Source organism: Stegostoma tigrinum, chromosome 10, assembly GCF_030684315.1.
Source record: "Stegostoma tigrinum isolate sSteTig4 chromosome 10, sSteTig4.hap1, whole genome shotgun sequence".
NCBI lineage: Eukaryota > Metazoa > Chordata > Chondrichthyes > Orectolobiformes > Stegostomatidae > Stegostoma > Stegostoma tigrinum.
Window position 1 is genome coordinate 24,019,811 of NC_081363.1, and position 16,991 is coordinate 24,036,801.

At 39.5% G+C, this 16,991-nt stretch overlaps 1 protein-coding gene and 1 long non-coding RNA gene across 2 annotated transcripts in view; one reads left to right on the forward strand and one right to left on the reverse strand.

Annotated features, from left to right (window-relative positions):
- Positions 1-267: 267 nt before the first annotated feature.
- Positions 268-14,363, reverse strand: LOC125455794 (uncharacterized). Its single transcript, XR_007248315.2, has 3 exons — positions 14,038-14,363; positions 7,052-7,417; positions 268-379 (listed from the first exon to the last, which is right to left on the reverse strand). It is a non-coding gene; the product is annotated as an uncharacterized LOC125455794 (long non-coding RNA).
- A 78-nt stretch (positions 14,364-14,441) lies between these two features.
- si:dkey-87k14.1 (leucine-rich repeat transmembrane protein FLRT2) overlaps positions 14,442-16,991 on the forward strand; it is a 59,718-nt gene continuing 57,168 nt past the window's right edge. The window contains exon 1 of the mRNA XM_048538082.2: positions 14,442-14,725. The gene's annotated coding sequence lies outside the window, so the exon portion shown is untranslated. The remainder of the gene's footprint in view (positions 14,726-16,991) is intronic.

Consider the following 16,991-nt stretch of genomic DNA (forward strand, 5'->3'; position numbering starts at 1 on the left):
TTTTTAAGAAAAGTGAATTGAATGGCTTGGAAAAATCATGGAGAATCAATATATTAAGTATGGAGATTAATAATTCAGAAATTTGCAACAGCAAAAGAACAGAAAGAGAATGAAAAGCAGATTATGGTATTTACTCAAACTGAGATACTTGTACTACAGCTTTGTACTTTATTCATTATTCACCATTTTATTTACTGTATTTTGTCTCTTTCTACCTAGATTATTTTAATTTCTATCTCTGCTTTTTCATCCTCACCTTCCCTGTTGTTTTCCTTCATATGTCGATCGTATCCTTGGCACTCATGGTCAAAATGATTGGCAGCAGTCAGCAAGATGTGAGTTGCAGACAGAAAAAAGAAAACATTGCTTGTGGAAGATCCTGGAGATGAAAGAGACAAAGGAAGAAAAATAAAACAAACCGGGTAATGAAGCAGGAATGATCCAAGTAGCGTAAGAGAGGGCTGACCCTAACAACCAGAAAACAGGTACAAATTAAGGCAAGTTGGAAGATTCTAAAAAAATACTAACAGCCTGGAATGAAGGTGGGACAGATTGCTCATGGAAGGAAAAAGAGACTACACAGGTTAGAAACAGTGTACACGGAGGCTGTTATAAGCAATATTTTAGTAGGAGTGTTCAGCGCTGAAGGAATCCAATCTGTGAAGTAAATGGGACCGACGTGTCTTCTTTCTGTATTTCATAGCAGTGAAATAGCAGAACATTCAAATCTTCACTTCCTGCAGGAATGCAGTCAAACAGAAGGAGAAGCTTATGTGGAGGCCAAGTATCCTTTGGAAATGTACAGTGCTGGCTGACAATCAGAGCATTAGCCAGTCAAATTCAATTGTACTCTGTTTCAGGGAATTTCTCATGTACTATTTACTCTGCAGTCGCTTGATTCAATGAACCTAGAGGGAACATGGCCAATAAACAGAGGCACTGCAGCACTCCAGTTCACATCAATTGTAGAATGGTATTCAAACGTTACCCATCATAATCTTGCAGAGACATAGAAAAGCTTGCTTATGACTTAAGATTGTTGAAAGTGTGTTGGTCAACTGAGGTTCATTTTATGAATTCTTAAGGAATCATGAAGCTTTATAGTTATGAACTGCAACTGCTTTCAGCAAGAAAATTGTTAGATAAGGCGTCACACTCATCACAGTAACATTTAATAAAACTAATCAATCAGATCTTCACGACTTATAGTAGATTTTGTATTTATCTGAAAGTAACTAAGAGGATACACTAACTAGAATGAGCATCAATTTGTTTTAGACTTAGCATAATGCAGAGACTGATTAAATACTCTACTTCGGATAAAATTTCTAATTAATTCTTAGTGAACTAATTTTTTGTCCCATATAAACAAGAAATTAGGGATGCATATAATAAGGGTGCTGTAGTAATCAAGAGTGACTTTAATCTACACACAGATTGGATAGACAACATATGCAATAATATGGTGCAGATTATTGCCTAGAGTGCAAATAAGATGTTTTATTAGGCCAGTGAGTTAAGGAACAGGCAGTCTAGATTGTGCAATAAGAAGGGGTTAATTAATAATCTTTATCCTTTAAGTAAGAGTAACCATAATTGAATAGAGTTCTTCATTTGGATAGATAGTGGAGTTGTTAAATCCAAAGCTGTGATCCTAAGTCTAAGAAAAGGAAATGACAAAAGTATGGAGTCATGAGTTGGCTGAAATAAATCATTAAATGAAATAATGATGGATAGGAAATGGCCAGAATCTAAGGAACAAATGCATGTATTGCAACAGTTATGTCACCCTTTCACACACAAATATACAACAGAGAAAGTGACCCAACCATGCCTGACAAAAGAAATTAAGGATAATATTCAATCCAAAGAGGAATCCTAGAAAGCTACAAGAAAAAGTAGCAAGCCTGAGGTTTGAGAACAGATAAAATTTCAGCATAGGAAAAGTAAAGTGGGAAAATATGAGAACAGGCTTGAAAGGTACAGAAAAGCAGACTGTTAGAACATCTATAAGTATGTAAAAGGAAAAGAATAGTGACGACAAATGTAGGCCCTTTACAGTCTGACACTGGTGAAATAATAAAAATAAGGAGCTTTTTAAAAAACAACTGCAGTTCTGCCTTCACAGAAGTAGATACAAAAAACTTCCGATAAATGTTATCAAAGCAGGGACTATTAGGAAGGAGAAATTGAAGGAAATTAGTCATAACAATAAACACTGTGACATTATAGGACCGAAAGCTAATAAATCCACAGGGCCTGATAATATAAGTTATTGAATACTAACAGACTGTATTGGTTATCAACTTCTAGAAGTCTGATGAAGCTTAAAAAGTCCTGGCAGATTGAAGGGTGGCAAATATTTAAATACTAAAACGTTTAAACTGGTTAAAAAGAGGGAGGGAGAAAACAAAGAATTGAAGGCCCTGTAAGGCTGGTTGAAGGAAAAATCCTAGAGTCTATTACAAAAGATGCTTAGATGTGACCAGCAGGATTAGATGAAGTCAAGACATGCTGAAGAAATGTCAATGGACTTGAAGTATCAACTCTGTTTCCTCTTCTTAGATGGTACCAGACCTGTTAAATTTCTCCAGAAATTTTGTATTTTGTTTCAACATCCACAGTTCTTTCTTTTATTTTATATAAAGTAAACATGTCTTTATGAGAGGGCATTCATCCTTGACTTGCCTACTGGAGTTGTTTTTTTGGGGATATAACCAGTGGAAAAAATAAGGGAAATAAAAACAGTAGGTGTGACGCATCTGGATTTTCAAAAAGTTTTTATTCCTACATAAGAGTTTAAAGACTAATGAGTTGGCATGAATTGAGAATTGGTTATTAGACAAGAGAAAGAGTGTCAGCATCCCTAAAAAATATACTTTCCATCGACGGGCTTTAACAAATGTTAACCAGACTGATTCCCGGTACAACAGGATACTCATATGAGGAGAGATTGGTTCAACTAGGCCTCTATTCACTTGGGTTTCAAAGAATAAGTGGGAATCTCATTGAAACATATAAAGTCTGTTGGTGTAAGACAGACTGGATGCAGGGATAATGTCCTTCAGCCTGGGGAATCAAGAACAAGGTGCCATGGTTTTGAGATACAGGGTGAATCATTTAGCATTAAGACGAGGCAAAATCTTTTTACTCAGAAGGTGATCTTATGGGTTTCTCTATCACATTAGGTGGTGGAGGCTAAATTGTTGAATATATTCAGTAGTAGAAGTAGGTATATTTCTGAAGGCATCAGGGGGTTGGGGGGTGGGGGGAGCTGGGGTGGGCATGGGGAGAGTGGGAATATGAGACAGAGGATCAACCATAGTTAAATTGAACAGCAGAGTAGGTTTGATGGGCTGGAAGTCCTCTTCTTGTTCCTATTGTCCATGTTTCTGAAGATGTTGAGCCATCCTGAGAGATGGCTCCATTATAATCAGGAGCCATTGCCTGATTATCACACATCCAGAACAGTGGACCAGCAGGAAATTTGACAATGAAACTCTAAAGCAGAATTTGATCCCCTTCTCAACCAATGCTCACACTTGTGCTGCTTTCAATAGGAGATATGGTAAAATGACAAGTGACAAATGAAAACTTGTGTTTTAGCCACCCTGATCCATGGTCTCTGAGACCATATGTAGCCCATGGTTACTAATGACATCACGTAATATGGGGATGGTATAGGAATTTGATAGATGGTCAGCCCTAGTCTAGAATAGTGGGGTAGTCTTGAGGGACTGAATCATCTGCTCCTACTCCAATGTTCTTTTGTTTCTCCAACTGCCATCCAAGTTGATCCTGAAACTGAGCACAGCAAAGGAATAGGCATAGTCTTTCCTAGTGCTTACTGCTCAGAATTGCTCCAGACACATATCTACTCATTGATTCAAAGATAGTAGGAGCTGCCGATGCTGGAGAATCTGAGATAACAAGGTGTAGAGCTGGATGAACACAGCGGGCCAAGCAGCATCAGAGGGGCAGGAAAGCTGACATTTCAGGTCTGGATCCTTCTTCAGAAAATTTTCTGAAGAAGGGTCCAGACCCAAAACGTCAGCTTTCCTGCCCCTCTGATGCTGTTTGGCCTGCTGTGTTCATCCAGCTCTACACCTTGTTATCTACTCATTGAGCCATTGCATAACCTAGCAGAGGTTAAAGCATAAGAGTAACATCTGAATTTACCTTTTAGTAAATATAGTGTGTGTGCTGTGCATTTCTGTGATGACTGAAATACATGAATTTTAATGTAATAATGGCTGCACATGCCAAAGCTTAAGTCTAAAGAGATAAGGACTTTTGAGAACAGGAAAAGCCTAATTAATCAAATAAACCATTTTTTCTCAATTGAGCATCATTCATCTGCCCACCTTCAAATCAGGAGGTAAGTATTCTTCCATTCATTGGGTGTGACAATTTTGCATGGATGTATTCAACATGAAATCAAATGGGAACAATTTTATGATTTAATTTACATTATTTTGACGCACAAGCAGCAGAGAAATATTCATCACATCCCACATTAAAACTTCTCTGTCCAAAAAGCAGGAACAAAACAATTTTTCTTTCCACTTCAGTGATCCTCCTTGGTAAACATGGGCACAATTTTCTTTATTCATCTACAGGATTATGGTGCCACTGGGTGGGCAGCATTTATCGCGGAGAGTTAAGAATCAACCACATTACTGCGGGTCTAGAGTCCCATGTCGGCCAGACCAGGTAAGGATGGCAGTTTCCTTACTTAGAGGACAATATTGAACTAGATAGGTCTTTCCTGAGAATCAATTCATGGTCATCCTGAGATTCTTAATTCTATTTTTGTTTTCTCCTTTGAATTCCAATTCCACCTTCTGCCATGGTAGGATTCGAGCTCAGGTCCCCAGAACATTATCTGGGTCTCTGGATTACCAGCCCTGCAATAACACCATTAGGCCATCCCCTCTATTACAAAGAAAGAAGAAAGAAAGAAATATTTGCATGTACCATTATTCACATCCTCCTGGTGTATGGTTTGGCAAGTACCAATTGTTAGAGCAACAAACTGAGAACTGCAAGGATTTTGCATCATTACTTGTAAAGGAGGCTTGATGTCCGTTGTGTTTGGAAATGTGAAATGTTTGGAAGTGCTTCAATCTGCTCCTGTTGTGAGTGACAGGTGTCACAACCTGAACAACATTAGGTCTGGGTGTGGAGATCACAGGATAGACAGTGCCATTTCATGAAAATCAGGTCATATTGGTAACAATGGCCTGTCAGAGTGATACCAGGATACCTTACAGTGATGTCTGCCCTTTAAGATGCTTATGATGGAGCACTGATCTTCACTGTCTCTGATTACTGTGAAAGCCTAAACTGGATTACACACGAGACAAAAACACATGGGCAGTTGTCTGCCCAAAGTGGAGCTCCCAAGCTTATTCAGTTGTCATCAAATAGACACTGCTTCCTTGGCTTCTTCCTAAAGATTTCTTTCCAAGCTACACACTATCCTGACTTGGATCTATGACACTTCTTTTACTGTCACTGGGTCTAAATCACAGAAGAACAGAATCAATGTGACACTGACAGAGGCTGTTTGGCCTATTGTGTCTGGATCAGCTCACTATCAGTTTCAATGACATAGTCTTTGTTCATTCACGGGATGAGGGCATCGCTGGCCAGGGAGCATTTATTGCCCATTCCTAATTTCCCAGAGGCCAGTTGGGAGTCTACCACATTGCTGTGAGCCTGGAGTCACATGTAGGCCAGGCAAGGATGGCAGCTTTCTCCCCTAAAGCACATTAGTGAACCAGATGGGTTTTTCCGACACTTGACAATGTATTCACCATCATCATTAGTTTCTTAATTCCAGATATTTATTGAATTCAAATTCCACCATCTGCCATGGTGGGGGGGGGGGTGCGGGGATTCGAATCCAGGTCCCCAGAATATCATCTGGGTCTCTGGATAAACAGTCCAGCGATAATACTACTCCCCTAAATAGCAGTGCCATGCATCTGCTATTCCTCAGACCATTGTTTAAACTTCCTTCCTAACAATACTGTCCCTACAACCCAGGAGCAGCAGTGCTTCAAGTAGGCAGCTCAACATCACCTTCTCCAGAGCCATTAAGAATGGGAGTGTAAGCTGGCTTAACCAGTGATGTCCTTATCCCATGAGCAATTTTTAGAAAGTCAAAAATACAAGGTCTTTCTATAGGGAAAGTTAATTGGAACTGGGTAACTGGTAGAAAACCCAAAGATCCACTTCAAGAATCCTTGATAGTGTGATATGACGGCCCTAGGCATTGATTATCTTACCTAGAAGATCTTACTGGAGAAAAACAAAAACCTCTTGCGTATGCTGGCATGCATTACCATGAGAACATGTGGCCGGTAGTGTAATAATAAATTCACAAATTCCTTTGCCAGAAAGAAAAAAACCAACACCACACATGGAGCAGAATCTTACAAGGGCCTGAATGACAAGGATCTGGTGAAAAATGTGGCAGGATCATGTGAAAAGTCCAACAAGGAGGAATAACTTGGTTTTAACTAAGTTCTGGGTATTGGGGTGAGATTATTCTCACAAGGCAGCTATGAGTTGCCTAATAAGGGGGATTATTCCTTGTTAACTATTCTATTAACTGTTGGTTTTGCTTCAGTTACATATGGCTTTATATCGGACAACCCACTATGAACAAACTGGTTGTCAAGAATTGTCAACGTGAAGGTCAGAGCAGGTACCTGGTGAATTCAACTTGCTGCTTGTTCTAAAAGACTTCCATGTTGGATATTGAGAACCAGCATCTCAGAGCATACTTCACAGGCACTCGCCACTGGCACCCCATGTCTATATCCATTGGCATCTAACATGTGCCAGCCTCCACAAACTCTTTTGGCACATCTTCAATCCACTTACAGTGCACTTCTACACTTCAATGCTATAACTCAGTGTGCAATTGCAACTATCATTGAAATGTTGCTGCAAGGACATTTTGTGCTTTGGGACATATACCCAGTTCATGGAGTAGACCAGACTACATCAGGCTGTTCACTTGCTCTTAGTGCTTACTTACTCTTGAACCAACCTGGCTGCTCACAGTAACCCTTCCTTGCATTTCTTTGTATGCTTGTTGTCCCGTCAGCCAGAGATATCAAGCTCACAACACTTCTCTATTGTCTTGCTGTTTAGCACAGGCACAAATTCAGAAAGCTTGTCATGTTTGTCATCAGTCTTCAGCGAAGGGAGATAGACTTCAGTCCTGGCGTCCCAGCACAGTAACTTGCACAGCTTTTAATGATAGTCCAAGGGCTTGCACACATTCAGATGAGCTGGGAGTATCAAACTCAATGTCATCTCCTTGCGATGGGTGTAGAACCAAATTTCTGACAGCACACCATCCACCTTGTCTCTTTCTGCCCTGTTCTGAGATGTTTTCCTCCTGGAATAAGAAAGAGGTAGATATTCAGGAATATGAAAGAGGATGGCATAGATGTTATTTTTGCTGCATGTCAGGAGGTGTTCTGAGTGAATGAGTAATCAATGCAGAGGGCATACAGGGTTAGGGCCGTCAGGTGTTGGAGTGACAGACAGCAAGTGAGAGAAGATGGTGAAGCAATAATGAGATGAGTGAAGTAGACAATAGATAATAGACAATAGGTGCAGGAGTAGGCCATTCGGCCCTTCGAGCCAGCACCACCATTCATTATGATCATTGCTGATCATCCACAATCAGTATCCTGTTCCTGCCTTAACCCCATAACCCTTGATTCCACTATCCAGTATTAGCCTTGGTGAGACATGGGAACAGATAAAGTATAAGTGGAGAATATAGGGGATAACATGGTGTAGAGCTGGATGAACACAATAGGCCAAGCAGCATCATAGGAGCAGGAGAGCTGACGTTTCAGGTCTAGACCCTTCTTCAGAAAAATTGGCAATCATCTAACATTGCTGTGCTTTTATCTAGATGTCTGAGACTACACTGACCCAGACACAGCCTTGGACCAGGTTAGCATGGCCTGGTGATACGACCTTGGCTATCTGTCTTGGAGAAAGAGGGCAGCCTACCTCTGCACCAATCCATCCACTAGAATCTCCAGGTCTCTGTCTGCAAAGCGGACTCCAATTTCCTCTTGTCTGCCATATCTAGGATAAATGTCAGGAATTATGTGGGGCTGTTCAGATTATCAGCATTTGTCCAGGGGACCTATGGCTGGTCTATTCTGGATTATCCTGACAGTGGCGTACAGTTCTATGTGTGGCAAGTGACAGAATGGAGCTAGATTTAGACAAAACAGGTGCCATCAGGGTTGGAGAAGGTTGGTAATCAGGGAACGTTGGTAAGTTGCAGCAAGAAATCTCATGGAGAGAAACCCTCTGTGAAATCCAACAAAACTGTCACTTGTACAAACAAATGTAAGATTCCACCCACAGCGTCTTCACAAGAGCCACTTATGGCAGAACCTGCCCCTCAGATTTGGTCTCTTCAAAGGGGTGTCATATGAAACTATTCAATCTGACATGGATTTGTTTACTGCACGTCCATCATTTTTTGTAGATACTGGGAAGTTCTGAACATATTCCAAAATCTTTTATAGCCAATTAAGCATTTTCTGAAATGCAAGTACTATTGTAATGTAAAAAGGACAGCCAGCAGTTTGTGCACAGAAGGTTTCTCCAATCAGCACAATCATAATGATCAGATAATTTGTTTTTAATAATGTCTACAGGGTAAATATTTTCCATGGTATTTTTTCAATGTTTATTTGACAGGATACTTTGAATTCTAATTAACTTCTCACATTTGGCTTTAACTTGCATTCTTGAGTGCTGTAATCCAATTATTGTGATATGTTATTTTTCCTTCTTCTTTTCATTTAAGTTTTCAGATCTTATTCATTTATTTGTCTTTCCCTCAAAATAGTTCCAGTTACTTGCAGTTCAGTGCAGTTCCATGTAACATTAATGCCTACAGCATGTGAACACACTGAGCACATTTCATAAACATTTCAATTGTCCAACATCAAAAATATGTCAAGCGCAAAATAAAACAGGACACTCCAACATGTTTTTTTGTGCAGACATTTCTGGCAGAGTTTCTCCCTGAGAGCATTCTCTAGCAATTTCCTTACCAATCTCCACAAACCCAGCTTTCTGGGGTAGGCTGAAGTGTAAATTGTAGGTTTCCTTGACTTATTTGCTTCTTTTTCCATTTCACGTGCGCACTTTTGCTTTTTGTCATTCTCACCTTCCTCTGATTAGCAAATTCCCAACTATTTCCAGATCCTACACTAGATTTGACATTCAGGAATATAACACCCACCTTTGAGCTGATCAATAGAATCCTCAGTTTGTGGGGGCATTTTTGACTTTGGCCGATAATGCACGACTGATGATATTGACTCAGCCATCCATTAAATTAAATGGAAACAGACATATTATCAATGTTGAATCAATAATCTCCATTTCAACTATCACTGACTTTCAGAATACACCCAGGTGCCCCTTATGTGTGGAAAGAGCACTGTAATTCTTTAACAAAATTAACCATACCTATTCTTGAAATCTATAGTGGTCTTTCATGGGACAGCATTTGTAGGTTCTGACATTTTGGGTTGTAAATGCTGATATTGTTGGTCTTTAATATTTTGTTGTAACATTTTATAATAGAATCTGTATAATTTTAATACTAATTTGGTTGGATAATACAAAAGCTCGGTGCTGTTTAAAGAAAAAGTGTTTTTAAGATACAGCTTCCCTGCTAGAGCCTCAAGGAGGATCTGATTCTGCATTCAAATTGTATTGATGAAACAATAACAGCATGTCAGTATGTAGCATATGTCCCAATTTCACAAAGGAAATTTGCAGGCAGTAATTGATTGTGAAATGAGAGAACAGGGTATTTTCTGATCAGAGGGCAGTGAAAAATAATGTTCTCAGTGAATCAATGCTAATGTGCAATTCTTGACTGTAGTAGCTGAATGTGAATATAGGACGAGTACATCCCAACACATTGTGGTGATACAAATTTAGCATATATAGTAAAGAAGGATGCATATATACATATATATATATATATATTATATATATACATTATACATATATATATATACTAGGCAGACAAGTCACAGTTGTAGTCCAATGAATGGGAATGTGAAGTAGTTGACTTTGGACATATGAACGTAGTGTGGATATTATAAATAGGGGGAAAAAATCATAAGGTGCCAAATGCAGGAGTCATGCAAAACATTATGACAGCAAAAGTGATCAAAAGGCAAATGTGATCCTAGGGTCCATCATAAATGTTATGAAAGAGAAAAGCAGACACGTATATGAAATGATGCATGTAGTTTTGAGTAGGAAATCATAGACAGCATATACTTACAAAAACACGCATGTCACAATTCATCAGGATGATGCATAGAATGCAGAATTGAAGGTGTTGGATGAATTTGAGTTCCATTCCCTGCAGCTGAGAAGACTGGGAATAAGTTAGATTGTGGTATAAAAAATGCAACCCAATTGTAAATATGAAATTGTTTATGCTCTTAGCAGGGGAGTTCAAACATAATTTGAGTTAAACTGGCTAAGCCAATTTAAGGTTTGGGACAATATGGATTGCATTACACCAGAAGGGCACATTTGACAATTTAAGTGCTTTGAGGGAAGATAGATTATTATTGAGGAAACAGCTGTAATTATTAGAGGTGGAGAAGTTAGGGTAATTAGGATAAAAATGGCAGGTGATATGCTGCTATGAGTAAGAAAATGGTTGAATCAAGTAGCCCACTCCAGTATGTATTGACAGAAAACAGACAACCAAGAGTCTCATTTCTCCCAAGTCCATGCTGAGTACTATTTTAAAAATACACTTAACCCCTATGTTTTTATGTTATATATGCAGTGTGCATATTATAAATACTATAGCAAAATCACAGTTCTTAATGAAATATCTAACTAAAATATTCTCTTCAAAAAAACTAATGGAATTGAGAAAAAAAAACGACTGAACCTACCTAACCCAATTTCCCCAGTGTATATATAATCTGACCAATCACTACCTCCTCTTAACCCAGTTGATTTCCCAAAGAAAGATTTCACAAATCTTTTCTGAAAGAACACTTATTTAGTAGTTTTCATAACTACAGATGCCTCAAAGCACTCTACAGGCAATTAAGTACTTTTGAAATGTTGTAATGAAGGGAGCAGTGCAGCCAATTTGCTCACAGCAAACTCCTACAGACAGGAATGTGATAATGCCCAGAAAATCTGTTTTTGTGATGTTGACTGAGGAATAGATTATTGTTCAGGACCCAGAGGATAAAATCCCTGCTCTTCTTTCAAATATTTCCATGGGATCTTTTACACCCACCTGGGAGGGCAAACTGTGCTTTTAACACCTCATCTGAAAGATGGCACCTCCTTAGTCCTGCATTGGAGTGTCTGCCATGACTTATGCTCAAAAGTATTCTGAGCTAAAGAAGTACAAATACCGATCAAGGCTTTATAGTCTGGTGCGCACACTATCACATTGTGAATAATCAAGAGAGACCAATAATAGGCAACAGAACAGAGAAGAATATAGAACAAAAACCAACAATTGAATAAGAGTATTCCAATAAGAGTGGGCACTGAATTCAAAAGTTTACAGATTGATTAATGTGAAGAAGCTGTTGAAGCAGTTACCATTCCAATAAACCATTGCAACAAAGAGGAATTCAGAACTGCTTCTCAGGTGAAATTGAAGAGACTGGCTTCTCCCCAGTATGTTATGAGATTGGCACATTATCTACACTCTTTTCTTGATGTTTAGATGCTGGAGATCTGTGAACACTGATGGGTGATATCCTACAGCAAGGTAACTAGTGAGGGCAGAAAATAATCCGATTCCCAAATCAGGCCTAGACTGGAGGTTGGAAGTGATCCCAAATAGGGAAGATTTGGTCTTTGTCAGGCTAGCAGTGGGATAAAATGTTTTGTAATATCCTGGGACAGATTTGGTCCTCCTCCTGGCCCTACAAAATTTAAAAGTAAGCAATTTTTGGGCATCCTCTGGTTGATGTGATTATTAATGATTAAGTCACTCAATGTCTGGTAAAGTAGAAGTATGAATCGTGACTGTACATTTTGCTCTATTAGTGCAGGAACATTGAAATAATGTTCCTAAAAAAAGGAGCAATCAGGACTCCTATATTTAAGAAGTAACACATCTCAATCAGACTGATAAAAACCAAAGGAACTGTGGATGCTGTAAATCAGGAACAAAAACAAAATTGTTGTAAAAGCTCAGCAGGTCTGGCAGCATCTGTGAGGGAACATTTTGGGTCCGGTGACCCTTCCTCAGGACTGGAGTTCTCGTTACTCATTTAGGAGACCTCCCTGAAAATCCAATAGGTTCAGTGTTAATGATGTGGAAAATGATTTCTGAACCTATCATATTTTCCATTGACTTTGGGGCAGTATGGTATTATGGCATGGTGTAAATCATGATGATGTAACTGACAATATGATCATATAACAGGCTCTGATATCTATGCAGAGAAGGCACCAAATGAGAATGAGTTTGTGGAGAGACAGGTCGAAGGCATTACACTGAGGAGTTGTATTTGCTAACTATGTGCTGATGTAAATAAAGGAGTGATGCAGTACATAAAGAGTTAATGTGAAGGTGTAAGCAGAGATGTGTACAGTATATACACAGATACATTTCCTGGCTCACATCAGATTAACATTTCGACAGAGATAGTAAGGGTTGCCAATGCTGGAGTCTGAGGTAACGCAGTGTGGAGCTGGAGGAACACAGCACGCCAGGCAGCATCAGTGGAGCAGGAAAGCTGACTTTTTGTGTCAGGACCATTCTTCAGAAAGCTTTCAGAAAATAGTAAGAAAAAAGCAGAATTAACATTTCGAGCCTATGACCCTTCTTTAAAACCCATTTAGATGCTATAGTGTGGAGCTGGAGGAACACAGAAAGCCAGGCAGCATCAGACGAGCAGGAAAGCTGTCATTTTGTTTTGGGATCCTTCTTCAGGTCCTTTTCTAGAGTTTTCTTTTGTTTCTAATTAAAAGCATGTTAGATACAAAACTTTTCTTTTTTGTTTCCAGTGGTGCTTCAACATTGATGCAATGTAATGTACACTTCCACAGTATGTATTTGAAGACAAAGTTTAAAATTGAGTTTTTAATAAGTTGCTTATTCAGTGACTTGTTTTTTGACTACTCTAGTTGGCTCAGTAGCATTGGCATAACTAGTTGTTTCCTGTGAACAACACACATTTATGCAAATATATGGTCCATTAGCTTATCTTTTTGGGCAGTGTCTTTCCTGATTTCTGTATTAGAGTGATTAATAAACTGTAAAAAAAATGCAATACTTTCATAGAGTTATAGAACATGGAAAAAGACCCCCAGTCCAATGGTCGATGCGAACACAATCCCTAATTAAGCTAGTCCCACCTGCCTCCACTTAGCCTGTATTCCTCCAAATATTTCTTATTCATGTACTTACCCAAATGTCTTTTAAACATTGTAATCATACCCACATCCACCATTTCCTCTGGAAGTTCATTCCACACAGAAACCACTCTCTGTATAAAAAATGTTGGCCCCCATGTCCTTTTTAAATCCTTTTCCTCTCAGCTTAAAAATATAGTGCCTACTCTTGAAATTCCCCACCTGCCATTCACCTTATTTATATGCCTCATGATTTAAAATAAACCTCCATAAAGTCATCCCTCAAACTCCTATGCTTCAGTGAAGATTGCCCCAGCCTCTCCCTATGGCTCAAGCCTTCCATTCCTGGCAACATCCTGGTAAATCTTTTCTGAACAGTCCCTGGCTTGCTAATATCCTTCCTTTCAGTTGAAGTTAGTATTAAGAATGTCGTTTTATTTCCTTAACTTGAAATCTACAATTTAAAAATTGCACATATCCAAAGACAAAAAGGATGAATGTGAGCAGGCACAGAATGAAGGGTGGGAGCGAATGAGAACGAAGGAGAGGGGGGGAGACAGAGAAAGAGAGAGAGAGAGAGAGAGAGAGTCAAAAGAAACAACGAACCTGTAGCACCTGCCACAAGCCACAGTATTCGGCACTACAACCCAACAGATCAGGCGTGTTCAGTTGTATTTCTGCCAGTTGAGGACTAAATGTTACCTTACTGATAACTATTTGAATAAACAAAGCGGCGTTGAACTGAACTGAAGCCCCTTCCCCTTCTGCTTGCTGGCAAAGCTAATTTCACCCACTCTCTTCACTATTTACATGATAATACTCATTGCCTGCTGGTACAGCTACGACTCCTGAGGTTACAAACGAGGGGAGTTCAGCACAGTACACCATTGCGCTTGTGGCGAAGGGAGAGAAATGAAGCCAGTTTGTAAGAGCTGTTCCACACTCAGGCAAGATTACTGCGCGGAGGGAATGGGCTGCTCAGTTACCGAGCTTGTGACATCCTCCTCCCACAGCATGGCACCGTGTAACTCGACTCCACCTGAGAGCTCATTGGAGACAGCATTGGCGAATCCCCCAGCTATGCAGGGCCCGGAGAGTGGTCTGGAGGAGTTGAGTTACATTCGTGGGTTAGTGAGATCAGCAAGTGGGCGTTTTCCCGTTTCAGACTTAGCGAGTGCAAGGGTGCTTGAACTTCATTCCGTTCCCAAGAACTCAACAGGTCTCCCTGTCCTCGAACGGGTAAACTGGACCTCTGTGGAGCAGCAGCTCTCTGGAATCAGCGTCACCATTCACGGTAAGCACTTTACTCGCCCTGACTTGGAGTTGTAGGTTGGTGTAAACGAGGCAGAGGGAAATACTTCTGGGGTGTAGCCTGCAGCGGAGAACAGGAGTGAATCCTTGTTCATGAAGCGTGAAGTCCAGTCGCTTCGAATTCAGGGAAAGGAACAATTTTCAGATACAAATAAGGATGAGTTTGCCGTTTGACACGCCCGGGGGGGTCTTGTGATTAAGTCATGTACTCTCTACAAAACTTTTGCTAGGTTTGCACCAAGCGATCTCAGTTTCAATGAATCTCAGTGAAATTATCGGGGGCACTTAACGTGGCATTTTAGGGACTGTTGCTTTTAAAAAAGGTGTTGGATGAATGAACTCCCCTCTTCGCCGCCCCTATCAGTTTCCTGATTCCTCATTCTTCCTCATTCGTATCTTCGCTTCTTGTGTTCACCCTCCTCTCTGTCTCTCTCACACATACTCCTTACACGCCGATGCCTTTACACTTAAAAGATCATTAATTCCTTCAGGCTCTGATTTTTCGTCGAACAGCCGCATTTGGCACACCGGCGAAAGGTCGGATCGCAGTCTGAATCGCTCAGTGAAATCGCAGCACTTGTTGGAGTTACCAGTTCAGGTGCAAGTTTTTTTTAACACGTCGAGCCGATTGACCACACATGGTACATCTTTCAAAGATTACCTGGCTGCCTGCCTGTCTCTTCTCCCCGTTCTTATTTCACACTTCAAACAAGATCTTTTCTTTCCCCGACTTCTAGGTCCTTATTTGTTCAGTTGAATTGTGTCAATTGTGTTTTATGTTCCGCCTTGCCAAACAAGCGTGGAAGTAGAGGAGTTAATGTTATATTAATTTTTTAAAAATAGAATGACAGAGCAAGACATAGGTTCATCTAACTTCTGCTTTTATGTGAAAAATTACCCAAACTCAAAAGTTTTAAACTGTCTGAATGCCTATTTAAACGTTTCATATGTCGCCCTCTGTCCTTTCCATTTACTAACACAATTCTCCCAATGAGCCAATACATCAGGAATGAAAAAAAAACAAATGCTTCAGTTTTTAAAGAATTTTTTTTCCTAAAATTACTGTTTAAGTGGAAAATTTTCCTTTGCCAGTATCTTCATTACTGGTCCCAACTGACCTGGAGAGTCAGGATATGAACCCTGACTTTGAAAGTTGGGATTTCTTTTAACATTTCCTTATTAATGTGACCTTTCATCTCCAGTCTACCTCTTCGCTCCAAAGAACATTTTCTAAGAAGGAAATCAGTCTTTCAGTGTGTTCTCGTACATAACCAGATGAGCTTTGGCAACAGCAGTTATCTCTGCTAATTGAACTGGTCGAGAGTTTTCGAAGTTTTTTTTTAATCCACGGGAGATGAATGTAGTAAATATAAATATACAAAAAATATAATATATATAAATATAGTCAAAAAGAGAGAATATAGTAAAACTCTTTAAAATTGCAAAGGGTTCGGTAAGGTAGACCAGAAATAAATGTTTCCAAAATTAAGGATCAAAAATGTGCAACATACTTGCAAATTAATCCAATAAGGAGCTGAGGGAAACCCTCTTCAGTGGTGAAGTGGAGGGTTCTGAGTGAGCACTATCGATCCCTCCCTGGAGAAACCAGATAAGGAAGAAAATGGATCTGATGTTGGGATGGCTGAAGTGGGAGCATAACTAGCAGTATCGTCCTGTTGGACCAAATGCCTTGAGGTTCAATGAAATTAATGTTCGATAATTCAGTGTAATACAAGCAGCGGAACATGCGTTAACCTGACGTACAAAAAAAACCGTGCAGAAAGTGACATGAGGAGAAAATGACACCAACTCCCCGGTGAGAGAAAGCAAATAAATTGGCTCACAGTGTAACCCAAAGAGGAAACCACATTTACAAAATAAATGCAATCTAATGAATATTAACACGAGACATAGCAAAAAATCCTGGAATAAGAGAAACGTAATATCTCCTCGGAGAATTAATTTCATTTATACCAAAGTTCAGACATGAACCAAAAAAACTTTCAAATTTCAAAGTCAAAAAATGATTTGTTGTTCATTTTGTATTCCATGCTTATTAATGAGTTTCAATCAATTAATTCTTTGCAAACTAAATATCCATAATGTTTCATTGGAGCAATTATAGATTAAATGCAAAACACTTTATCATTTGGAGTGACAATTTTTTTTCCAAAGTCGATCTTACACGCATTTAAAACCGCCGGGGCCCTTCAAGCTTACTTTATTAAAGCATTTTGATTGCGCATATG